Here is an 8,079-nt window from a genome sequence, read left to right on the forward strand (position 1 = left end):
TTAGATCCAAGTACTCTAAGTCTTTTCTTAGGGTCTCTTCCAAAGTTTTCCTAGGTCTTCCTCTACCCCTTCGGCCTCGAACCTCTGTTCCGTAGTCACATCTTCGAACCGGAGCGTCAGTATGCCTTCTTTGCACATGTCCAAACCACCGTAACCGATTTTCTCTCTTCTTTCCTTCAACTTCGACTACTCCTACTTTACCTCGGATATCCTCATTCACAATCTTATCCTTTCTCGTGTGCCCACACATCCCACGAAGCATCCTTATCTCTGCTACACCCATTTTGTGTACGTGTTGATGCTTCACCGCCCAACATTCTGTGCCATACAACATCGTTGGCCTTATTGCCGTCCTATAAAATTTTCCCTTGAGCTTCAGTGACCTACGACGGTCACACAACACGCCGGATGCACTCTTACACTTCATCCATCCAGCTTGTATTCTATGGTTGAGATCTCCATCTAATTCTCCGTTTTCTTGCAAGATAGATCTTAGGTAGCGAAAACGGTCGCTTTTTGTGATCGTCGCTAGATTGCTCCGGTCATTAGTGTGGATAAGTATATAAATGGATATAGAGATAGGAAAGCAAACACCAGATGTACGTGGTTCACCCATATTGACTACGTCCACGAAATAGAGGAGTTCTCATTAATTGTGAAGGGTTTACACAAGTACATAGGTTCAAGCTCTCTTTTAGTGAGTACTAGTGAATGATTTAGTACAAATGACATTAGGAAATATTGTGGGAGAATGATCTCGTAATCACGAAACTTCTAAGTTCTGGAGTGTGGTATCGTCTTGACTTGCCTTATCTGTCTCGTAGGTAGATGTGGCATCTTCTCTGGAAGTACTCTTCCTCCATCCAGGGGTGGTGTCTTTAACTGGTGGAGATGCACAAGGTAATGTATCAATTTCACTTGAAGCTTACTTGTAGTTTCAGGCTTGGTCAAGCGCGATACAAACCATGTAGTAGGAGTCCTCCAAGTCGCCGAGCTAGGGGATTTGCTGAAAGAGGTGACAGACAAGGTAAGCAATCAGAGCTCCAAGCAATCAGTCCCAGATCAGAACTTTGATTTCGAGTTCCGGCTGATTGTTCACATTCTCCCTATCTTGCAGGCAGTATGAAGGATAAAGAGAAGAAAAATGAGAAGAGATGATATGGGATACTTTTGCTTTTGAAGAAGTAACTTTCCACATGCTTATTCTTGAACTGGGCTGGAGGGTTTTCTGGTTTCCTCCAGAGTATAAGGCCGACTGAAGAATTTGAGGGTCAAAACAAGTCCATCAAATCTATAGTACGTTCGACCCTGCTGATATGGGATACTTTTGCTTTTGACAGAGTAGTGGATGTATCGGCACGTGTGCTGTTACGCTTGTCTCCACATGCTTCCTTGTATCCTTCTCACTTGCCCTATATGTTCCTCAGGCAGATGTGGTATCTTCCCTGGAAGCATAAGATGTTGAAGATGAGTACTCGAGAGCAATGCCAGGTAAGTAATCAAGTAAGGGGTTCCAGGCAGTCAGTTCCTGACTAGAAGCTTGATTCCAAGTGCTGACTGGTTGCTCTCTTTCTCCTTGTCTTGCAGGTAAGAACAAGGTCAAAGGAAAAGACAGGAAAAAAACATGATATGGGAAGGGGAAAGAAAATTTTCTTAGGTCCATTCATTTCCAATATTTCACTGTCCTTTAATTATTAATTTTTGTTTAATTTTTAAGGCAAAAAGAAATTAAAAATGGCAAAAAAATATATAGTATGTGACTTAGTCCGACATTGCACCAAACGTTTCACTAAACTAGTCCAGCTTAGTCTAGTCTAAGCCAGTCCAGCTTAGTCCCTAAAGCTAGTCCAGTCCGAGGCAATCCGGTGCAACAAACGCACCCTAAGCTTCTATCCCTCTCTCTCTCTCTCTCTCTCTCTCTCTCTCTCTCTCTTTCTTCAGAACTCAATTTCTCAGTGTTAAGATGGTATCATCGCCAAAAAGGCTCATCGCCCTCCGATCTTTGGTGACTTTTTCGCTGCTTTGTAAGATTGTAGTCGTTTTGATCTCTGGTGGTGGTTTTTCGCTTTTTTGTAAATTCGTGTGCAATTTTTGAAGACTCTGGAAGGATGTTGAAGCAGTCTGCATTCTCTCATTGTTGAAATTGATTCAGGTGACATCTTTCTTTCGATATTGAAAGATATTTTGATCATGGGTTATTGGGTTCTTAAGATTCTTGAAGAAATTGTATGGGCGAAGATCTGAGAAATTTGCTGTATTTTGATTGTATAGCGTAATGTTCATAAATTGCTGGTGAAGAAATAATAGAGAAATTGGAATATTCAAGAAAATGTTCTTCTTTCTTGGTGATTTCAGAAAGTGTTAATCTTTCTTGGCAATTTAGGAAAGTGTCAGTCTTTCTTGATAAAGAGTTTCAATCTCTTCGAGTTTTGCAGTTTTTCCAATTGAAAAGAGTGTCAATCTCTTCCTGGTCATTACATATTGCTACTTATGTATCTATGTTCTGATCCAAGATGACTACTCTAATTGTTAAAGTAGAAAATTTGTCGGGGATGCTTACTATAAAATTGAAAGATGATAATTTTGCCAAATGGGCATTTCAGTTTAAGGCTGTGTTGAAGGGTTACAAACTATTTGGTCATTTTGATGGCATTAATGTGTGTCCACCAAAGTTTGTCATAACTACTGATCTTGGAGTTACTGAGAAAGTTACTAAAGCTTATATTGATTGAGAGTCAACTGATATGGCTTTATTGAGTCTTTTGCTTGCAACTTTATCTGATGAAGCGATGGGATATGTTCTTGGATACAAGAATGCTCATGAGGCGTGGTTGAATCTTGAAGATAGGTTTGCTTCTATCTTAAAATCACAAGTGAATCACCTAAAGACTAAGTTGCTTACTATACAAAGGGACTGATTCAATTGATAAGTATCTGCTGAGATTGAAAAATATTAGAGAGCAATTAAGTGCTGCATGAGAGTATATCTCAAACAATGATGTTATAATTGCTGGTTTGGCTGAGCTGCCAAAAGAATATGCGATAATAAGAACTATCATTCTTGCTAAGGAGTCATCAATTACTCTCAATGAGTTTAAAGCACAACTTCTTGGTGCTGAAGAGGAAATTGAAGGAGAAATTAGTATGCTGTCTTAGAGTTTGTCAGCCTTGTATGTGAAAGGGACTGGTACTAATCCTGGATCTTCAATGGTCAATGGTTTTTCTTCTAATTTGCATAATCATAGTCATATCATTGCTACTACCGATGGTGTTTTGTCACAAGTTCCCTATATTGGTCCATCTCAATATCAACCTCCACAACAATTTCAACCTGATATGTAGTCCTCCCAGTTCTATTCCCCACTACAACCACCAGCTACCTTTTATCCTCCTGCACCATATGGTGTTGGTTTCTTTGGGAATTCTGGTTCCAATTCAGATACAAGAACTCAAAATTCAAATTTTGGCTTCAAATCATTCAATGGCTCTAACTCTAAGAGTCAAAACAACTACAGGTCCAATAATGGATACAAGGGAAGGAATTTCAATTCTGGAGGGTACAGGTAGAATTCAAATAACAATGGTTGGTCTGGAAACATAGATACAAGGATGAATGTAGTTATTGAATGCCAAATCTGCAACAAAAGAGATCATACAGCAACAAATTACTTTCACAGAAACACCAACAATTCTTCTAATGGTTTTGTGATCAATTGCCAAATTTGTGGGAAGATGGGTCATGCTGTTCTTGACTGTTATCAGAGAAGCAACTACACATGTATCGCCCCGCTCCGAATTAATTCTTTAATTCGAGAAATAATATTATTATTATTGATAGGCCCAACCTAAAAATCATGTTTAGTTGATTACCATTAGTTATTTATTTTCTACTATATTCAATTCACTAATCCTTACATTAAATTCAAAACCGACCTTTAAAAAAAACCCATAAGGTAAAAACTCAAATTATTTACTAAATTCATTTCTTTAGTACAAAAACACCACAAAGGATTTTTCTCAATTATTTAACTACCACCTATCGTAATCCTTTAATTATATGTCTTGTTTACGACCCTGATTCATAATTAAAAATTTAAACACCAAACCTACAAATTTTATTCTCATTTTGTCACAATTTCCTTTTATAACACACTTCTCATTCTAAGAATTATTTCTCGAGTTATTTAAGGCTACATCTAACACTGTTAGACTGCCTACGTACCCTGGAGTGGGATTAAGCCTTTCGTAGTTTACATATCCACTTCCAAATCCATTAACTTCGACTTTTTAGTGACTAACTATCACAAAAGCGGTACAAATAATTGAATCACACCATATGTACATCAAATATAGACTCATAGTATCGAAAATAATGTGAAAGAGGTAGAGACGGTCCACTGGCCACGCGCCGCCGCAAGCACCGCCGTGGGTGGCGGTCAGCAGTCCCGACTCGTTGGAAAAATTCTCAAAAATTACATAAATGAAAGTCTCAAATAGTAGAGCAAACTTTTATACCTGCGATCAAATCCAACTTGGTTTAGAAAGGCTCTAATTTGGACCAAACCCGCCGGAACCCTAGAAATGGGTATCCTTGATTCGACTCCAAACAAACTCCGACGCCTCAACCATTGCTTGGGCTTTGTTACTGGGGTTAAGAGGAGTCTATTGGTAGTGGTAATTTAATCAAATCATTTTAGATTTGGTGGAATTCAAGCAAGGAAGGTCGCGGCACCCTCGGGTGTGTTCTTCCTAATTGCAAGACCAAATTTCATGATTTTTGGGGTGTAATAGGGAGAGGGAAGGTCGTAGAGGGGTTTCCAAATGGTTGTTTGACACAATTCACCGGAAAAGGGGTGAAATCCCGTTAGAAACATGTATGGCGCTGAACCGGGTCGGGTCACCAAGGCCCGGGTCCCGATTTCCTGTGTCCCGTTCCTCTCTTTTCCCTCTCGGTTCTCTCTCTCCATTGGTCCTCCCCCCTGATTCTTTCCCCCTTCTCTCCTTTCTATGCTTTTCTTTCAATCCCAACCGTCCATTTTTTGTTTCTTCCTTTCATCGTAGCCACACATGTGGCATGTCACATGGCTCCAAAATTTCTGGAGCCTTCTAAAAATGTTTGAAAATTACCAATTTATCCCCGACTTTAAACGTTAATAACTTCTTCTTTCTAACCTCGTTTCACAAACGGTTTATGCCTACGCGTTCGTAAGATTGAGTTCTATTAAAAAATATAAATTTTGACCTTGAAAGGTCTACATATTTTAAATAATTAATATCCAACTTTAAACCTCGTAAATAGTTTAATTTAGCACTAAAATTTTATGAATTAATATAAATTCCCAATTCTTTTCACATATTCATAATTATGAATGCCCAATTCATATATTTACATTTTTCAGGGTATTACAACACATATCAAAGACAACCTCCTCCATCCCCCAATAAATGCCATGAATGCACAACAATCATCACAATTCATGCCCACTGATTCATGGATAATGAATTCTGGTGCTTCTTACCACATGACAGCTGATGTCAATGGCTTGGCACAAGTTGCTCCATATGAAGGAAATGAGAAGATTACTATTGGTAATGGCTTAAGTATATCAATAAAAAAACATTGGTTCCACTACTTTTCATACAAAGGTCCACTCATTATTACTTACTTATGTTTTACATGTTCCAAAGATTGCTAGAAGTTTGTTGTCTGTTAAATAAATGAGTGCTGATAATAACAGTTGGTTTGTATATGATAAGTCAAACTTCTTTTTACAGGACAAGAAGATAAAGGAGGTTCTATATCAAGGGAAGAGTAGGCCCACAAAGTTGTTTTAGATCCTAGTTTTCCACAGTGCTAAAGGTGTGCAGTCTACAGTTTCTACTACAACAACTTGACTTGGTCAATTGGTGAAGTCAAATGTGTGGCATCAAAGGTTGGGTCACCTTACAAATAAAGTACTGTCTTGTATGCTAAAACTATGTAGTAAACCATATAATACAAATAATAAGCATAGTGTTTATACATCATGTATTCAAGGAAAAATGTCTAGATTGCCATTTCCAGAGAGAACTGAAAAATGTCTATCTCCATTTGATAAAGTTCATACTGATGTCTAGGGACCTTGTCCTATAAAGTCTGTAGATGGCTACATGTATTATGTAATGTTTGTTGACGAATATACAAGATACACTTGGGTATTTCCAATGTGCAATAAATATGATGTCTTCTCTATTTTTGTAAAGTTTTATCAGTTTGTGTTAAACCAGTTTGGAGTCTCTGTCAAGTGTTTACAAACTGATGGGGATGAGAGTACATTAGTAAGGCTTTTACAAAGTTCTTAATTGATAAGGGAATTACTCAGATGCTATCATGTCCATATACCCCTTAGCAAAATGGAATTGCTGAGAGGAAACACAAGCATATAATTGAAACTTCAATTACATTACTCACTAATGCTGGTTTACCATTGAAATTTTGCCTGTGCACACTCAATATTTCTTATCAATTGAATGCCATGCAAGTCTCTGTCTATGGTATCTCTTTATAATCTACTACACAAGAAACTACCAGATTTAAAATCTTTGAAGACATTTGGAACTGCTGTGTTTCCTTGGCTTAGGCCTTACAATTCTAATAAGCTTCAAACAAGATCAATGTTGTGTACTTTTCTTGGATACTCTCCAGGTTATAAAGGTGTCATATGTTATGACTTAGAGTCCAAGAAATGCATTATTTCTAGACATGTCATACATGATGAGATGATTTTTCCTGGTAAACAAAGATCACGAAATCGAGTCAATGAAGCAGATAGTAACCAGCATGTTGCACACTTCCCAATTTTAGTTCCTATACCTGTTACTCATATTTCTAGTAATCATGAAGTTACTCAGATATCTAGTAAGAATGGTGGAGCTACATCTTCTTTAGTGAGTCACATTAATAGGTTAAGTTTAAGTTTAGGGAATCTTCAAAGTCAAGATAATGTAATGTAGGGTACATCAGGCCATACTGTTTCCATAACAAATGATACAACTCCTTTGCTTCATATCTTTAGTTCATAGCAACTTCAGGTGATACTTCCATTCTCCACTTTCATCTTCATTTGTTACAGAACATACAAACATATCTGGTTCTGTGCATCACAATTATAGGATTCAAACAAGGTTACAAACAGGTGCAATTTCAAAAAAAAAAAATTATGCAGCCTATTTAGCAACTTTTCCTGAGATTACTTCCTTGGATATTTTGGATGATTTCTCGAGTGGTTTCTCATTCTTAGCTAATGTCACTGATAATGAGAAGGTTAATACTTTTAAAACTGCTAGTGTCAAGACAGAATGGCAAAGAGCCATGCAAGATGAGTTTGATGCCTTAAAAGCACAAGGAACTTGGTGTTTAGTTCCTCCTTCTGTTGATATAAGCATCATTGGAAGCAAATAGTATACAAAATCAAGAATAACCCTGATGGATCAATTTCCAGGTATAAAGCAAGGCTAGTTGCACAAGGGTATAGCCAAGAGCAAGGCTTGGACTACTCTGAAATGTTTAGTTCTGCGGTTAGACACACCACTGTGAGAATGATTCTTGCTTTGGCGGTTCAATTTGGTTGGAATTTGAGGCAATTAGACATTAAAAATGCCTTCTTACATGGAGACTTTGAAGAGGAAGTTTATATGAAGCAGCCTTAGGGGTTCATTGATTCACAACATCCAAACTATGTCTACAAGTTGATCAAGTCACTTTATGGCATGAAACAAGCACCAAGAGCTTGGAATTCGAAGATCACTAATTACCTACCTACTTTGGGATTTGTTACATCATTATCAGATACATATCTGTTTGTGAAGGAAGATCATGTGGATGTTATTATACTCCTATTATATGTTGATGGTATAATTGTGACTGGTTTTAATGCTTCAAATATTCAATTAGTGATTACAAGCCTTGCTGCAGTTTTTGATCTGAAAGATATGGGAAAACTCACCTATTTTCTTGGTCTCCATATCCAATATAATCAAGATGGATCTATATTCATCAATTAGTCTAAGTATGCACGGGATTTGTTGAAAAAGGCTGGT

This window comes from Malus sylvestris, chromosome 5 (genome assembly GCF_916048215.2).
Source record: "Malus sylvestris chromosome 5, drMalSylv7.2, whole genome shotgun sequence".
In the NCBI taxonomy this organism is placed as follows: domain Eukaryota; kingdom Viridiplantae; phylum Streptophyta; class Magnoliopsida; order Rosales; family Rosaceae; genus Malus; species Malus sylvestris.